Source organism: Dipodomys merriami, unplaced genomic scaffold (assembly GCF_024711535.1).
Source record: "Dipodomys merriami isolate MVZ:Mamm:240054 unplaced genomic scaffold, mDipMer1.0.p SCAF_5, whole genome shotgun sequence".
In the NCBI taxonomy this organism is placed as follows: domain Eukaryota; kingdom Metazoa; phylum Chordata; class Mammalia; order Rodentia; family Heteromyidae; genus Dipodomys; species Dipodomys merriami.
In genome coordinates, this window is record NW_027206068.1 from 7,775,252 (window position 1) to 7,794,145 (window position 18,894).

An 18,894-nucleotide genomic window follows, 5' to 3' on the forward strand; every position below is an offset into this window, starting at 1 on the left:
ACAGAAGTCCTAATTTCCATGGTTTTGCTACTCTTACCTGAAGAACTTTAACAAATGCTTATGACAGGGTTCTACTGCCAATACATGAACTCACTTTTGTCTGTCTGAAATTGCATGCATTGTGTAAGAAACTTCTTTTGGGTAGAGAATTCTTCATGGATACTATTTTGTTGTTTTAGTACTTTAGCTGTTCCTCCATTTGCCCCAGCTTCCATAATTCTATTAAAGAAGTCGTTTTTGTTGCTTATACATTTTCTCTCTTTAATGTCTCTTTATTTTGTATTCAAAATTTTTGAAAGACGATTTTCAGCAGTTTGCTTCTGATGCATTTCTGTGTTTACATTTTTTCTAACTGCTTAGGTCTCTCTGAGTTCCTTGGACCTGTGGTTGATAGTTTTTCAACAATTTAAGAAACTCAGTCATTTTCAATACATCTTTAAGTATTTATTTTGCCCTGCTTCCTTTGTTTTCTAACTGGAAATCAAATTGCACATGTGGTGGGCCTTGTGACAACATTCCTACAAAGTTCTTGAAGCTTGTGTTCTTTTCCTTTTATACTTAAAAAATGCATTAGATTCTGGATAATGTCTGTTGACCTGTTTTTCAGGTTGCTGAACTTTCTCCCTTAGTTCAGTCCACTAAGTAACTGCTTCAGGAATCCTTCATCTTGAAGATCTTTTCTCTGTAGAGTGGGTTTTTTTCTTTTCTTAAGTATCTCTCTATTAAAAGTCCCTACCTGTTGATACAGACTGTATGCATATCCATTAGACCTTTTAATGTATTTAATGCAAAATATATGAAAACCCCAGTCTAATAGTTTCAATATCTGTGCCAACTAATTGGGTCCACTTTTATTGACTACTTTATATCTCTAAACTATAGGAGGCGTTTCTTACTAGTTCATCTGCCCTGTAGGGTTTAGTCAAATACTCTGGACTTTGTGCCAAAATGGTCAAGACTGAAGTGAATGACCAGTATGACCAGAAACAAATGTTTCTCTTCTTTTAAGCCATAACTGAGGATTAAGTTATCACTTCTTACACTGGATCTGTATTTTGTTGTTGCTGTTAGTAACATTACAGATTTGCATATGGCACACTCATAATTTTAATATCTAAAAATATTTCTTTTCATAGCCTTTATCACCTTTAGTAAGCAAAAAACTTTCTTGATTTGACTGTTGTGACTTTGAAGAGTATACATATGAAAAAAGATGTTCTTAAATCAATTTTTGTAATAGTTTATGCTAATATATACAAATCAATATTCTGTAATATACTTTCTTTAACCTTAACTCTTCCCTTCAATAGTATATAAAATGCAAATAAAATTAATAGGCAGTTCTTTTTGTAATCAATAGCTCTATAATTTAGAATTCATTCAGGAAATATCTGAGTAAGTTTAAGTGAAAGAAAATGAAGAATTCTGTTCTTTTAAAGGCCCCCACGGTAGAAGCCTTGTGTGTTAAGATGTCATCAACTTGAGACATCATCATGAATGTTCATTTGTATATCTTTCTAAATGCTGCATTTGTTTGAGAAGGAACTCCGGCTCATAGAAGGCAATAACTTTCTGTTATATACATCGAATTTTAAGCACATTCTCCACCTGAAAGCAAACATATGAATTTTAAACAACTATTCCATATGAAATCTGAACTGGCTGGAAAAGAGGAGCATCATGAATTAGACATAGCAAGTTTCTAATTTTGTGGAATAATTCAAAAATGCCCCTTCTTCCTTGCTCCTACAAGTATTGTTAAAAACGTAATAGTGCACAATTGTTACCACAGCCAAAAACTTAGATAGACAAAAAGAGATCAATATATCAAAATATAAAAATTGTTCTAATATTGCTTATATACATCAAAGGTAATTTTGGGAGCTTGAACTCAGGATTTTCTGCTTACTTGGCAGTTTCTTTACAGCTTAAGCCACATGCTAAGTCATTTTGGCTTATTTTTTGAATAGGGTCTTAAGTTTATGCCCAGACTTCCCTGGACCACAGCCCTTCTTGTCATCCTATATAGCTGGATACCAGGCTCACACTCAGGTTTCCTTTACTTTACTTTCTTTTCCTTTTCACAGAACCAGACCTTCATGATTTGCACGTCCCAAGTAGCTAGGAAAACAGGTATACCTGGCAATATGACATAGGCTATTAACTGAAGAAGCTGCATCTGACTTATTAAGCACAACACTTTTGGTGTCCAGGATATTTTTTTTACTTAAATCTATTGTGGGTCAGAGGTTACTTTAGCACTATCCCTATGGAAAGTTCATTCAGTCCTCATCATACCTGCTTTCTGAGTTACATATCTTACTTTCTCCTATATGAGATGAGGAAGGCCAGGTACAAAGCCAGGGGTTCAAAGCCAGGCTAGTTGACTCCAGGGGCTTTGCTATGGATTTTGATTGCTACCCATGTGTACATAAGATGACTGATCAAGGCTTAAGGCTTGTCCTAAGATTCAATGTGAAAATCTCGTTTCTCTAGTACAACACTTTGAAAAGAAACATGTTTTATATCTAACTAACTTGGCTTTTATTTTCTGCCCATTTTTTCTTAATTTGAACAATTGAAGTTATTTATTCTTAATTATCTAATGCACATGTAGTCAGTCTCATAACCACACATACTTCAACTAGTTTTAAATTTTGTTTTACCTCATGAGGTTAGTTCTTTCCAGTGGTCTATGAGCTTGCTAAGGACAAGAGTGGCCCCTTGAATTACTCTTTCTGTCTCCATAGGTCCTGAGTCGCATGCTGACTGGTGAGCATTTCAAGACATCTGTTCGGTCTTTTCCCATTGAGACACACATGCCTGATACTGTTCATATGAGTGATATACACTCATGTGTTGGGAAAAGTCATTTAATGGCTGATATCTATCCAAATATTTACATAGTCATGTTGAAACAATTACTATAAGACAATACATTTGACTAGGGGCTACCATATACTTCTACCTTTTTATATTTAATATAAAATTATAGTTCCCCCAAATCAAATTCTGTTTTCTTCTCTTGGTATATACTATTCGAATATTTCAGATTTCTTGGAATAAATGTGAGGTTATGGGTGATTTATGTTAATATCCTCATGACCTAACATAGTGCATTTCACATACTGGAAAATGCTAGTAGAATCTAAATAAATTTTTCTAGCATTTAGTTCCATGAGGATGATAATTATAGTAGGAGGAATTTTTCACTGAAAACCTGGGTCTACTGAAGTTTCTTGTTTCTCAGGACAACGAACATGATATTGTTATATCCACACCAATGACTTCATTTTCTTTCTCCTCTTCCTTTTGTGTAGCTCCTTCCCCCATAAAATTATGACTAAGACTTTAAAAGAAATTGAAGGCCTAGTCATAATTCATGAAATTTTTTCTGCACCTGAAAGACAAGTGTTTTTGTGAGATAAGGAACATCTCAGTGACACTGTGAGTATGAATGAAGTATAGGGGGCTAGTCTCCCCAGGTAAGTGGTTATCTGCGGTTGCCAGGGTGGGCAGTCTCAGTGGCTGATGGAAGTGCTGACCTTGGCATATTTATCATCATGACTTCAGGGGACACAAACCAGTATCTCCATGCTTGTGAATGAATATCAAGAAAAGGAGGCTTAGTTAAGTGGGAAAGAACGTGTGTGTGTGTGTGTGTGTGTGTGTGTGTGTGTGTGTGTGTGTGTGTGTGTGTGTGTGTGTGTGTGTGTGTGTGTAGAAGGAAAAGAAGGAAGGAAGAAAGGAAGGGAAAAAAAGAACAAAGAAAAGAGATGAGAAGGAAAGAAAGAAAGGGGAGGAGGGAGGGAAGGAGGGAGGGAAGAAAAACCCAAGCAAGCAGAGGAAAAGAAAATCAAGACCGGGACAGAGAAGATATTTGTTCTCTTAAATTTCTTTCCTCTTTTAACTTATTTCTATTTTTGCTGCAGAAGGAAAATGACATTAGGCTCTTGTCTGAAAGCTCAAATTCACAATAGCTTCTCCAGTCTGCAAAGATTTCTAGGGGCATAGTTTTTCCTTATAAGGGAGTCAAGAGAAGCTGCAATCTGATTATCATCTCTCAGCCTAGGGAATTGCCCTGCCATCTGATTCTACAGGCCAGAGGTGAGGGATGTGATCTAGGATAAGGGTAGATCTCCAACTTGTGTGTTTTCTCTGACCCCTGATCCCAGAATGGTGCTAACTGCTTTCTGGTCTGGAGTTTATAGGCAAGTGCTGGGACTTGGGTCCACAAGTAGCACTGAGCTCCTTTGGGGAGTTGAAGCCAGAGTGGGGGCAGTGCTCTGTATGCGGTGGTCCTAGGCCAAGGCTGAGGGAATGAGAGAGGCTTTCTGTCCGTGAAGAAGTGATTGCGTTTGTCTTAGGGTTGTAAGGGCTGCTATGTAACAGAGCCACAAACTGGGCAGCTCCAAGAAACATCTGTGTCACAGCCCTGAGGCTAAAAGCCCGAGGAGGTAGAACTGGTGCCTTCTGAGGATTCAAGAATTTGTTACCAGATTGTAGTCTCTCCTCTGGCCTGACTTCCAGTGGTTTGCTCACAATCTTCAATGTCCCTTGACTTGTAGACACATCATCCCGATCCCTGTCTTCATCTGTAATGGTGTCCTTCCTGTCTTCAGGTTTATGCCTACATTTCCCCCTTTTATAAGATACCTTAGATTAGGGATCCATTCTATTTTAACATGACCCTATGTTGGCTAAATAAGATGGCAAAAACCTTATTTCTCTGTAAGGTCACACTCTGAGGTATGAGGTAGGGGGCAGTGTTGGAACATCTGAAGGGGATGCTATTCAAGTCACCACTGGATTTAATTCATGGATGGGTGATTCCATTTGGAACATTTTCTTGACTATTAATTAAACAGGACAGGGTTAGGAGAGCAGCAGAGGAAATGGTGGAGCAGAAGATGTTTTCTGACAAAAAAAAAAGCATTAGATTATGGAAAAGTGAGGCCATGAGATGTGGTGGGAGAATTCTCTGTCATTCATTAGAACTGTCATCTTTTGATGACAAAACTGAGATTAAATATGATCTAGGAGGTTAAAGTGGACCTTATGCCCCCAAAGCTTTGGCAAACTCCCAGTAGTATGCAGAATTTAACTGCCCAGGCAAAATTACATCTTTGTTATGATGACTTTCAGAAATACAGTGTACTCAGCTGAGGTGCCAATCCCTTCTTGGCCTGTTGGCTAAGATCAAGTGTCCTATCAGCCAAGGTACCTTTCTTCTCTCTTTCCTCATGGAAAGGGCAGATCTGGAGGGAGCCACTTCTTCATTTCCTCATAGCACTGTTTTTTTTTTGGGGGGGGGTCCGGTTGTGGGGCCTGAACTCTGGGCCTGGGTGCTGCCCCTCAGCTCTTCAGCTCAAGGCTAGCGCTCTACCACTTGAGCCACAGTCCCACTTCCAGCTTTTTTTTTCCTGCTTATGTGGTGCTGAGGAATCAAACCCAGGGCCTCGTGCATACAAGGCAAGCACTCTACCACTGAGCCACCTTCCCAGCCCGCACAGTGTTTTAAAATACATTTTCTATCCCAGGGCAAGTGCCTCACCCCTGTATTCCTACCTATTCAGGTGGCTGAGATCTGATAATCTCAGTTCAATGCCAATGCAAGTCCATGAGGCTCTTGTCACCAAAGAAGCAGCAAAAGGCTGGAAGTGGAGCTATGGCTCAGGTGGTAGAGTGCCAGCCTTAAGTGAAAAAGCTAAAGGACAGAGCTCAGGCCCTGAGTTCAAGTCCAGAACCAGCCCAAGAAACAATTATAGTTCCTTAATAAATGCCAAGATAGAATGAGATCCAGCCTGAGTCCCATAAGGTAATACATCTCAATATCTCCTAGAAGGCAATGATCTGACTACAGGTTTTATACCCTAATGTGAAAATCCAAACTCCAAAATATATAGAGGAATAGACATGACATTATCAATAGTGAGTACTTCCTCTTCTTTCCTGACCTCATGGGACAAGTAGAGGTAAAAATGCATGTACGTTAAGAAGTATTATATAGGGCCGGGTGCCAGTGGCTCACACCTGTAATCCTAGCTACTCAGGAGGCTGAGATCTGAGGATTACGGTTCAAAGCCAGCCTATGCAGGAAAGTCTGTGAAACTCTTTAATAAATTACCAGAAAACCAGAAGTGACACTGTGGCTCGAGTGGTCGAGCGCTAGCCTTGAGCTGAAGAGCTGAGGGACAGACCCAGGTCCAGAGTTCAAACCCCATGACCGACAAAAGAAAAGAAAAGAAACATATAAGATTACATTCAGGCTCTGGATATGAGCGAGGGGTATACAAAACATAAATGAAGTTTGTGCTAACACTTGTAATCCATCCTCAACTATCTCATGATGCATATGAAGGCATGCTAAAAGTTAACAACAAAATCTGAGGGCCAAAATGCTTCAGATAAGACATACTTAAGCTGCATTCCCATTTTCCAGATGGAGTCATTAATGTTGAGCATCAGGTGATTTCCAAGTGCTCACAGCAGGCAAGCAGCAGCTGAAGGCTAGGCATTCCCTATTGGGTGTCAGTTGTTGAAGAACACAGATTGTTTTTTAATTTTCTGTATCATATTGAGATAAGAATGCATTTGGTAATTTGTATAAAATGGGGATGTCGAACTGAAATGATCTCTTGCTTCTGTGCCACCTTAAAATGCAACTAAAATTATGATTTTTTTCACTTTCCTGTTTGGGATTTTTCACTTTCTGGTTTTGGAGGTAGTCTTTCATGAGCATTTTTTTAAGGTGGAATTTCGATATCTCATTGTGGAATTTCCTGGTCCTCAACCAAGTATGCAGATCCTGGGCTCTCGGAAGGCTGTCTATTTTTGCCTGCAGTGGTCATGTGAAGGGAAATCCCCTTGGAACCCCAAATCTTTCTCTTCTCTTCTTCAAGTATCCCTCTGATTCTAGTGCTTAAGGGGGTGATCAGAGCTGGCCACACACAGATTTGTCAGCACTGCTGACAAGCAGCCATTAGTCACATTGGCCAGAGAAGCACACTGACCACTCTCCATGATTTTCCTCTGAGCAACATGGTCCAGCTAACATGCTTCCACTGTTGTTGTTCAGAAAGACTAGCTTCTTGGTAGATATGGTAATGATGCCAGTAAAATTCAATTACTGTATCCCAGAGGCCCTTAGCAGGCGATAATAAATTAGGAAACATGAGCTCTGGTGTATCTGAGCTGAAATTATAATGGGGATCTTGAAAACAAAAAAAATCCAAATCACCCATTTATAGATACTAGTTTTCTTCCTCCACTAAAAATTAGTTCATCAACTAACCCTTTGTTCCTTTCATAAAAGGATATGCCAGAGACACAGCTAAGAACATTTTACCTTAATTACTCCATATTGTTGTGGCCCCCAGAGCACACCTGGCTTCTACATAATGCTAACAATGGTAACCAGGGAGGGAGCAGCCATCTGGAAGGGCCTCTCCCAAGGCCATGACACTAATCCAACCTGGGCCCCCAGTGCTCACTGCCCATGGCCTTGGGTTTTAAGTTGCCATGCAGGGCTCAGGGTTGAATGGGGTGTAATCTCAGAAGATCCAGCTAGTGTTTCACCACTGACATCTATCAGGAATGTCAAGGCTCACATTGTGTTGAGAACTGAAACCAGTTTTCCTGTGATCAGATTCCTTTTCATTCCTAACCTTTCCTTCCTGGCTGAATTTCTTCCACAGTTACGGATTTTCCAGTTTGCGCCTTCAGCCAGTGAATAGTGTGTACTAGAAAGCAACTGTTGGGGAGGGAAAAAAAAAAGTCTTTGCTTACCTCCAAGCCTGTGTAGAATTGCAGATATTTTGGACAGTTCTCCAAACACATGAAAGGAGACAGAATATTCAGCCAGCCCATATATAGATTCAGACTCTAGAATCCATCTGCAAACAATTTTAAAATTAAAATGGTTTCTCATTGATATTTTCCTTTAATTTTCTTTCTCCTCAGGATTCTAATATCCATGAGTACAACTTAGAGCTGATGAACACTTTCTGAGTTAACAACAGAGCATTTTCTTTAAAAAAAAAACAAACACAACTTTTTTATTCTAAAAAATACTGTACAGAAGGGTTACAGTTACATGAACAAGGTAATGAGTATATTTCCTCCTTTGTTTCTCCCCTACCATCCCGTCCCTCCCACCTCTACAACTACATTAACCCCTCCCCCCTGCCCCTGCCTAAATTGTAAAGTTTATCATTCAACATAGTGTCTTGTACATCTCATTGTTACAGTAGGTCAACCTGTATCCCTATTTAAGCATTTTATTTTTTCCCTTCCCCTCCCCAAGTTAGAGAAGTGTATATACAAGATACAGCGCACCAACATCAAATACAGCAAAAACAGGGGTTCTACCATGGGGAAGGAACATACAAAGAAACCAAAAAATCACATGGTACATTATAAATACGTTAGGAACAATAGCAAAAAAGAAAAAACCACTATCATGGGGTTCATTTCACTGAACATCATATCTGGTGATATGTACATAGCTTTTGACCTTTTTTGCTTGTCTCAGACATATACTACTTATTGCAAATAAGGGAAACCATGGGACCTATGTTTTTTTGGGCCTGGCTTACTTCACTTAATATAATTTTTTCCAAGTCTTTCCATTTCCTAACATTTCCTATCTTTCTGATAGAGGCATAGAATTCCATTGTGTATATATACCACATTTTCTTGATCCATTCAGCTACTGAGGGGCATCTGGGTTGGTTCCATATCTTAGCTATGGTAAATAATGCTGCAATAAACATAGTCGTGCTGGTAGCTTTAGTATGGCCTTGTTTGTGATCATTTGGGTAAATGCCCAAAAATGGGATTGCTGGGTCATAGGGAAGCTCTATGTGAAGTCTTTTGAGAAACCTCCATACTACTTTCCAAAGTGGTTGAACAAGTTTACACTCCCACCAACAATGCAGTAGGGTTCTCTTCTGTCCACATCCCTTCCAGCATCTGTTGTTGTTAGAGTTCTTGATTATAGCCATTCTAACTGGAGTGAGGTGGTATCTCAATGTTGTTTTGATTTGCATTTCTTTTATGGCTAGGGAGGTTGAGCATTTCTTCATGTGTCTATTGGCCATCCTTCTTTCTTCTTCAGAGAAGTTTGTCTTTAAGTATTTAGCCCACTTATTTATTGGGCAGTTGTTTCTTTGAGGATTTGTTGTTGGGGGATTTAATTTTTTTTGGGGGGGTCCGGTTGTGGGGCCTGAACTCTGGGCCTGGGCGCTGTCCCTCGCCTCTTCAGCTCAAGGCTAGCACTCTACCACTTGAGCCACAGCGCCACTTCCGGCTTTTTTCTTTTTGCTTATGTGGTGCTGAGGAATCGAACCCAGGGCCTCAGGCATGCAAGGCAAGTGCTCTACCACTGAGCCACCTTCCCAGCTCGGGGATTTAATTTTTTGAGTTCCAAGTATATTTTAGATATGAGACCCTTGTCTGTTGTATGGCTAGTGAAGATCTTCTCCCAATCCATGGGCTTTCTATTGACCTTGCTAGCTATGTCCTTTGCCATGCAGAAGCTCTGCAGCTTCATGCAATCCCATTTGTCCAACCTTTCTTTGATTTGTTGTGTCTCTGGGTCTCTATTAAGAAAATTCTGTCCTGTGCCAAGGAGACCTAGGGTTTCTCTTATTTCTTCCTGTAATGTTTTCAGGGTGTCTGCTTTGACTTTGAGGTCTTCGATCCATTTGGAGTTGATTCTGGTGCAGAGTGATATATAAGGATCTAACTTTAGTTTTCTACAGGTATTTAGCCAATTTTGCCAGCACCATTTACTGAAGAGGCTGTCTTTCTTCTATTCTATTTTTTTTTATCTCCCTTATCGAAGATTAGGTGACTATAGGTCTGCAGGTTCATTTCTGGGTTTTCAATTCTATTCCATTGGTCCTGAGGTCTGTTCTTGTGCCAGTACCAAGCTGCTTTGATTACTATGGCTTTGTAGTAGAGTTTGAAATTCGGTATTGATATTCCTTCAGCACTGTTCTTTCTGTTCAGGATCGTTTTTGCTATTCGGGGTCTTTTATAGTTCCATATGAGTTTTTGGATTGCTTCTTCTATTTCCTTGAAGAATGAGGTTGGAATATGCTATCACATTGAATTTGTGGATAGCCTTAGGAAGTATTGCCATTTTCACGAGGTTGATCCTTCTGATCCAGGAACATGGGAGGTTTTGCCACTTTCTAAGTTCTGCTTTGATTTCCTGTTTCAGGTTTTTAAAGTTTTCATCGTAGAGGTCCTAAAGATTTAAAGAGAAACTTCTCTGAAGAGAAAAGAAAGATGGCCAATAGACACATGAAGAAATGCTCAACCTCCCTAGCTATAAAAGAAATGCAAATCAAAACAATATTGAGATACCACCTCACTCCAGTTAGAATGGCTAAAATCAAGAACTCTAATAACAACAGATGCTGGAGGGGTTGTGGACAGAAGGGAACCTTACTGCATTGTTGGTGGGAGTGTAAACTTGTTCAACCACTTTGGAAAGCAGTATGGAGGTTCCTCAAAAGACTCCACATAGAACTCCCCTATGACCCAGCAATCCCACTTTTGGGCATTTACCCAAATATTTACAAACAAGACCACACTAAAGCTACCAGCACGACTATGTTTATTGCAGCATTATTTACCATAGCTAAGATATGGAACCAACCCAGATGCCCCTCAGTAGATGAATGGATCCAGAAAATGTGGTATATATACACAATGGAATTCTATGCCTCCATCAGAAAGAATGACATTGCCCCATTTGTTTGGAAATGGAAACGCTTGGAAAAAATTATATTAAGTGAGTAAGCCAGGCCCAAAGAAACATAGGTCTCATGGTTTCCCTTATTTGCAATATCCTAGTACATGTCTGAGTCAAGCAGAAAAGGTCAGATAAGGTGATGTTAGGGAAATGAACCCTAAGATATGTATTCAAATGTTTTTTCTTTCATGCGATTGTTTCTAACACATTTATAAGATTATTTCTTTGTTGCTTTGTATGTCCCTCCCCCACAGTATAACCCCTGCTTTCACTGTATTTGATGTCGGTATAATTTGTGGAGGGGAAGGGGAATTCCTAGGTATTTTATTCTTTGTGGGGCTATTACATAGGGAGTTACTTTCCTGATTTCAGTCACACCAACAGAGCATTTTCTACCTGTTGGAAGTATCTTGGTAGTATCTGCTGAGGCCCCGTCCTTTCCTGGAGGAGTACTCCCTCCCCATTGCATAAAGGACGACAAGTATGGACTTCATCACTCTCTGAGGCTGACAACTTCTGCCTAAGTGAGGCACAATACACTCTCCCAGGATTTGGCCTATCAGCCACTTGTTTGAAGCTGCTGTGGCTGTGGTAGAGCTCTAGATTTTGGCACTATGAGATATACACATTTTCTAATTTGGGGAGGGGAAGGGAAATAACAAAAAGCTGAAATAAGGATACAGGCTGACCCATTATAATAATGAGATGTACAAGGCACTATGTTGAAAATGAACTTTACAACTTTGGGCGGGGGCGGGGGTGGGGGAGGATGGAGGAGCTGGGGAGGTGGGCAAGGAAGGGATGGTAGTGGGAAAAACAAAGGAGGGGGTAAAAATGTTCGATAGGAAATATACTCCTTAGCTTACTCATGTAATTGTAACCCCTCTGTACAGTATCTTTACAATAAAAAATATATTTTAAAAAATAGGCTGTGAGAGGTGATTTTTTACAATGAATCAAAGGTGTAAACAAAAGCAAAGACCAAATTCATTCAAATCCTAGATGCTCGGTTTATCACTGCTTTGGTTTTGAATGACTTGTCTATTTTTTGCTGTTGGATCCTTGTGAAGTCTGCATGTATTTACTGAGTGTCCTTAAGCTCTCCTAGTAAATTCTCTCTTTTGGATTTGCTTGTATGTGGTTTGCTTTGTTGTTGTTGGGGGGGTTGGGTTTTTGTTTGTTTGTTTGTTTGTTTGTTTTGCTGCTCTTGGGGCTTAAACTCAGGGCTTGGGCATTGTCCTTGAATGTCTTTATGCTCAAGACTAGTGCTCTACCACTGGAGCCACAGTGCCACTTCCAGATTTTTCTGAGTAGTTTATTGGAGAAAAGAGCCTCATGGACTTTCCTGGTGAGACCGGCTTTGAACCACTATCCTTAGATCTCAGCTTCCTGAGTACATAGGATTATAGGCATTATAGGATCATAGGATTATGAGCCACTAGCACCCAGCTTTATTTATTTATTCTTTTTTTTAAGTGTCAAAAGAATCCTAATATGTTACCATCTGACAGTTCTGTGGGCTGCGATGGCAGTTGTGAACAGTTGCAGCAGATTATTTGGACTGGTTTAGATGGAGCGTTAGAGCAGAGCTGGCAGTGGTTTTACTGTAGAAGGCAAAACTATTTTATAAAGTATGACTCACCCTTTCCTCTTGGGCTTGCCTCTCACAGTTGCCCCCTATAAGATCCTAACCTTTATGGTGCATCTCAGAGCACTGAATCCTTTATCATCGAATCCAACTCATAGTCAAAACCCTTTACATGACCTTCTCAGGGACTTGAAACAAGTTTTCCTGAGATATTCACAGAGAATGAAAATGCAATGTAGTATTTTGTCAGGGGTGAGGGAGCTAGTGATTTGTGGCCTATGATCTTAGGACCTGCCAAGATTAGGGGGTGAGTCCTCTCATTATAGCAACACGGAAGTTTCAGGACATCGAGAGATAAAAGCAGCAGAGTGCCTTACTGTCCCATTATTCTTCATGAAATACAATGCTAAGCAGTAACTCATAGTGTGCCCACACACTTCCTGCCCTCTGCCACGGTGGGACTATCCCAGCTGTTCTGGTGCCTGCCGTTCTGATGGCTGGCTAGGAAGTGTGGACACACAAAAGGGTTTGCTCACATGCCACAGACAAGCCTGGATCCCTTGGGGTAGAGGCCTTTAGAATGTCCACTCGCACTCTCCTCATTTGGCAGATGAAGGGCAAAGGGCTCTATAGTATCATTAAATGATACACTTGTGAGCACATTTTCTAAATAAAGGGATAGTTTTGTCTTTAGACTTAGTCACTGTGACACAAGACGTGAAGAAACAACTCAAGAGAGAAGGAGTTCGTTTGGGATCATAGTTTCTGAGGTTTCAATCTATCATCATAGGGAAGAATGGCAGAACACTGTAGCTCCTACCATGGTGGCCAGAGAGCAGAGAGAGAAAGAGCATGCTTGCACTCCTTTTCCTTTTCTCCCTGGTAGTCTTTCTAGATCTCCATCCTATGTGCTCCCCCCCCCCCAGATACACAAAGGTATATACATACACAGATACAAGCATAGACATACTCATTGACACACATGCATACACACAAAAGTGTTCTTATTAAACTGATAGGCAATTCTGAATAAAAACATGTTAACAATCAACATTCACCCTCTCAAAGACTTAAAGAGGAGATTGTATTCCTCTCACTTGGTATTAGCTATTCTTCTGAAACAAGGGCATCTGGCTTGTTGAAACTTGTTTAAGAACGGTGGTTACAGCTTATTAACATAAAAAAGATTTTAGAACAAGGGTATATGGGTGAGTTATATATAATAAGATCTGGATGTACAAGCCCTGGACTGGATGTTTTACATATAACACACTGACATAGCTAAGTGGGCCTAGGGGTTTGGCTGTACTACTACTGATTTTCTGAAACCTTTACATGACCTGTCCCAGTTTATGACTCAAAACTATAGTAGTACCTGTGTTCTCTGATACAGAATTTCCCAAATTTGCCTGAACAGGGTGAGGTGAGGGCTTGTTAAAAATCTGATCCTGGGTCCCACTGCACACCGAATGAGCCACGATCTTCTAAAAATTGGTCCAAGAAGTAACTCCAGCTGACTCTCACTGGCCAAGGTATTTAAATGTTTGCTTTAACACCTTAAATACTTTTTATGTCCAATAATTCTTAGCAAGGTATATGCTGAGGATATCTTTTCTTTTGAATAACCTTTTTATCTTGGAATCATTCTAGATTTACACATAAGTTTCAGAAGGTATGCAGAACATTCTTTAGACTCACACTCTTCCCTCAATGCTAGCAAAGCTGTGTACATTTGTCAAAATTAAACAACAACAACAACAACAACAACTAGCAATGACAGATTACTCTTCACTAAACCTAGGTCTTTGTTCAGATATATTAGTTTACTACTCTAGGGCCCTGTCCAGATACCTCAATCCATGTAGTGGAATGCTTTTTAGTAATACATATGCTTTGGACTGAAGCTAAAAAGTGTACACACACACACACACACACACACACACACACACACATACACACACACACACAAACAAACAAACACACATATAAAGTGTTTGCAGCAGCACTATCCAATGAAGAAATAACTCGTCAGTAACAGAAGTGATCAGAAAATTATGGGATTATCATACTGTGAAAATACTATGTAGCAAGAAAAAGGAAGGAACTATTTCTGGGTCATTTTGTATGGTTCTGGTAAAAATGAGATCCACATGTGTGGATGAGCTAGGAAATACAGACTATAATTTTGGTAATTTCAGATATGATTGAAAATGTACTTATATTTGTACTTATATTTAGGAAGAATGTTGTAGCCCAGGATGGATGGCTCATGCCTGTAATCCTAGCTACTCAGGAGGCTGGTATCTGAGGATTCCACATGGTAGAAGCTCAATATTTAATGTTAGGTGGGGTCTGAGCCTAGAATTTCTCCAGCTTTATCCCTGACACAACCCCACAAAGTCCCCACGCTTCTGCTATATTGGATCCATGTTGGTCTGCACTACACCTCAGCTCAGTGTTAGGTCTTGTGCCTCCTGCTGCTCCCACTTCCTTTCTCTCTGCATGCCCTACTTTGTCTGCTTCCTCCTTCTTGAGTCCACTGGAGCCCCAGGCCATCCAGCACACCTTCCCCTCCTGCACATATCACATAGATGGTGCTAAATGACATCAGCTCACCCTCCAAGAACAGACACTACACCACCCCATAGCCAGAGGGGGCCATTTGAGTCTTTTCTCCACCTTGCTGCTTTAGAAATATGATGGATGAATATGCAAATGAGATGCCTGAAAACAAGTTCACAACAAGTTCCAGAACTGAACTTGTGTTCAGAGTCCACTTTTCTATCCAAAGGCTTCCCTAGTTATTTCTATCAGAGACGGCCCTGAAATGTAGTTTTGTTTCTACGATACTACAGACTCTAGCTCCCCAGTGCCCAGACTGCCGTACCCCACACAAACTTTTCCTTAACTTGCTATTATCTGAATTCCTAATTCATTAATCAATGTCTAACCCACCATGACATTAATCATAATACCACCTGGTTAACTATTTTCATAATGTACCTGCTTCAGTTTAAAAAAAAGATATTTTGAGATGGTTATAGTCAGACAAAAAGGAATAAATACATCCTGAGCAAATTTGCTTGGGTTTTGGTATCTTTTCTATGATGCATTTTCTTTTTCATGAAAACACACATAAAAGGGGCTACCATGGTTAAAGAGGAACAGTACAAGACTTACAGTTCCAAACCCAAATGAATAGTTAGCAGCCATTTGCAACATTCATTTTTTTATTCTTTGTTGAATTAGTTTAAATCATATCCTAGGTACTACCTCATCACATCTTACTTCAAAATGACTCATATATGTATGCATGTATGTAAATGTGTATATGTGTATACACATACATATATGAATATATATGTGCATATATTTGTACATGTGACTCATATGTATCCTACAAACATATGTGTGTATAGATATTTCTAGCCATACATATAGCACCATTGTTACTCCTAGCAAAACTGGCAAAGTTTTCCGAATAATATTTTCACAGAGGTATTTAGGGACAGCTTCTCTGTACTTCTCCAACTACATAATAGGACAGACATGCCTTGCACCTCCTCACACGTGAACTGGGAGCTGGCAGTGCCCTGCCCTCTTGTCTCTGGATAGGGGAAGCTCCATTGGGAATGTCTCACTCATTTGCAGTTGTCTTCTCTCAGAGTCCTATAACCATTGATTATGGAGATCTGGAAGCCCTTCATGGCTCATCTCCAGGTCTCTTGTAGGTCTGTGATCATCATCAGGCTGTCAAAAAACAAGGCTAAGATTGAACTGAGGGAAAAGGCATTTTCATCATTTTCTACCTTTGTGTGTGTGTGTGTGTGTTTGTGTGTGTGTGTGTGTGTGTGTGTGTGTGTGTGTGTGTGTGTGTGTGTGTGTGTGTGTGTGTGTGTGTGTGTGAGTGTCTTGAACTCAGGACTTTATGCTCTTGCTTAGCTTTTTCTGCTCAAGGCTGGTGCTCTAACATTTCAGCCATTTCCTGCTTTTTATTGGTTAATTTGAGATGAGCCTTTTGGAATTTTCTGCCCCTGGATTGGTTTCAGAACCAGGATCTTCAGATAGCAGCCTCCTGAAAAGCTAGGGTTATATGCTTGAACCACAGGCTCCAGGTTTATTTTCTGTTTTTCTTGTGGCCTCTGGCATCTCGTAAGCATAAGGGCCAAGTAACAACAACAACAGAGCAGGCATTCAGATTAGCTCAGTGAAAAAACATACAAAACACAGCAAATCTCACACTTAACTCCCTATGAGACTCTAAAGAAGGAACTCAAGGATCTTTCTTGTCAGTGGCCATGGCATTCTGCCTCCAAGATCCTCCAGGCTGGCCAAAGACCTCCAGAGAAGCCATCTCTGCCCCAGCACTCCCCACCCCCACCCCTCCACAACCAACACAGACCAAGATGGAGTAGGGCCAGTCACTACTTCCTCCCCTGTGCCGGAAGCTCATTTTGCCTCCCTTCTCAAGCAGAGCTTGTTTTCTCTTGTTGCTAGGCAGCATGGAATACTCTGGGAATGCCTGCAGTCCTGTCCCCCCACCCTCCCCAGTGTAAATTCAGATGAATCCCATTGGGCCAAATGTCTGTGTGAAACACTGGGCTGTAACAAGCAGGAAGAAGCCCCATGCAGAGTCCATGACTAGCCTTCTCTTTGCACTTCTCTAGAAGGTTCTCCACTCTGGGAGAGCAGGAACAGAGGAGGCTCTGTGGCCACTTGGATTACTTTCTTCTGGCCCTACTACCTAGTCCCAGAGTAACATCTAGAAAGCAATTGGCCCTTTCCAACTAAGTCTTGTTTTTCTCATCTGTAAGAGAAGGAGGATAAGGACTTCTGCATCTGTTCCATTCTGAGGATTAAATGAACTAAGTGTGTGATGTGTTCAGGCACAGCATTATGTGCTAAGCACTCAGAGTAGGTTGCTATTATTATATGGCTTGCTCAGCCCTAACAGATTGGGGGGACTTTGTTTTGTTTTGTTTTTGGTTGGTTGTGGGCTTGAACTCAGGTCCTGGTCTCTGTCCCTGAGCTTGTCTGCTCAAGGCTAGTGTTCTACAACTTGAGCCAGAGCTCCACTTCTGGTTTTGTGGTGGTTAATTGGAGATAAAAAGCTTATGGACTTTCCTGCTAAGGTTAGCTTTGAACTTTGATCCTCAGATCTCAGCCTCCTGAGTAGCTAGGATTATAGGCGTGAGTCATCAGCACCCTGTCTGACAAATCTATTTCTCATCTGCTTTCACAACAGTATGAGGTACATGGTTGGAAGTAACTGTTAATCTCCCCACTTGGGAAAACACAGGTCACAGAGAGGTAAAGCAACTTGTTCAAAGTCCATCAGTTAAACTTGTACTGGAGTCAGATTTTCTCCTGACTTGTTTTGTGTTTGTCTGACACTGTCACTGCATAGCAAAGATAAACGAAGTCCAAAGATGAATCCCTGGTAGCCTTCTCTTTGTGGAAGCATTATTTATTTAGAAGCCATAGATCTCCATGGGTCTCATTTCCTGCTTTGAAACAGTATAAATTTTGATCAATATGCTATGCAAATTACGTGTGCATCATTTCTCCTCGGGTGTAATGGGAATGAACAAATAATAAGGACTTCTATCCAAAAAGAAAGTGAAACACTGACTTTGAGGTATATGATGCTGAATTATTCATTTAGCCCATAGATGTGACAGAACCATGAGAAAGTCCCATTTCATAAGAGAAAAGATAATGAGTGTGTGTCCTGCCATCCATGGAAAAGCAGATGATTTATAATTGTTTCCTCCTACCTCCTAATGGTTCTAATTACTATGCTGCTCCCACATTTTTAGTGGTAGTTCATCTAGACAGTTGCCAGGGAAGCAGAGGCTCAAATCTGATCCCTTGAAAATATTCTTTGACTTTGTGCTATTTTTTTTTTTTTTAGTCCCAACCTGGACTACACCCCAGCCTAGGCCTAGATGCTCAGGCGGAAGATAATAAGGGCAGGCGGTGGGCTGTTAACTCTCAGAGAATAAACTCTAACCCTATACAACTCTAAATGGTCATGGGAGTGTGATTTTCATAATTTTTGTTTTATGTTATACCATGATTTAGTTTTTCATGTAAGTTTACTTATTTCATCTGTGGCTTAAAAATGTGTAAGATTATTGGAGCAGTCAGGGTAGGCTTGAGAGAATTAAGTGTTGCTGGCTAGATAGATAGAGGTAGAAAATGGAGGCCAGGACCGGGGACGGTCCTGATACAGAAAGAAATACCCATCTTATGGCGAGGCTTCAGATTCTAGCACACACACCCTTTGTAGCAGTGGCTGGGTGTGTGTCCTAGTTTCTATCCAATCAGGAGTCCTTTCTGTGCCCACGTGTGAAAAGTAGGGATCCAATCATAGGGTGGTTCCTATGCCCAAGCTTCAGAGTAGGAGAAGGAATCACAAGATTCCCCATGGTCATGTCCACCTCTGGACCAATTGGACAGGGAGCTTCACCTTACGGGAAGGAGAAGGGAGATCCTGAATCATCTAGAAGGCCCGAGAGAGAGAGTGCAGATACCAAGT

At 40.6% G+C, this 18,894-nt stretch overlaps 1 long non-coding RNA gene across 1 annotated transcript; it reads right to left on the reverse strand.

The window, feature by feature from the left end:
• Window positions 1-1,374: 1,374 nt before the first annotated feature.
• LOC138810038 (uncharacterized) lies at window positions 1,375-16,785 on the reverse strand. Its single transcript, XR_011367001.1, has 3 exons — window positions 16,756-16,785; window positions 7,789-7,895; window positions 1,375-1,608 (listed from the first exon to the last, which is right to left on the reverse strand). It is a non-coding gene; the product is annotated as an uncharacterized lncRNA (long non-coding RNA).
• Window positions 16,786-18,894: the final 2,109 nt, after the last annotated feature.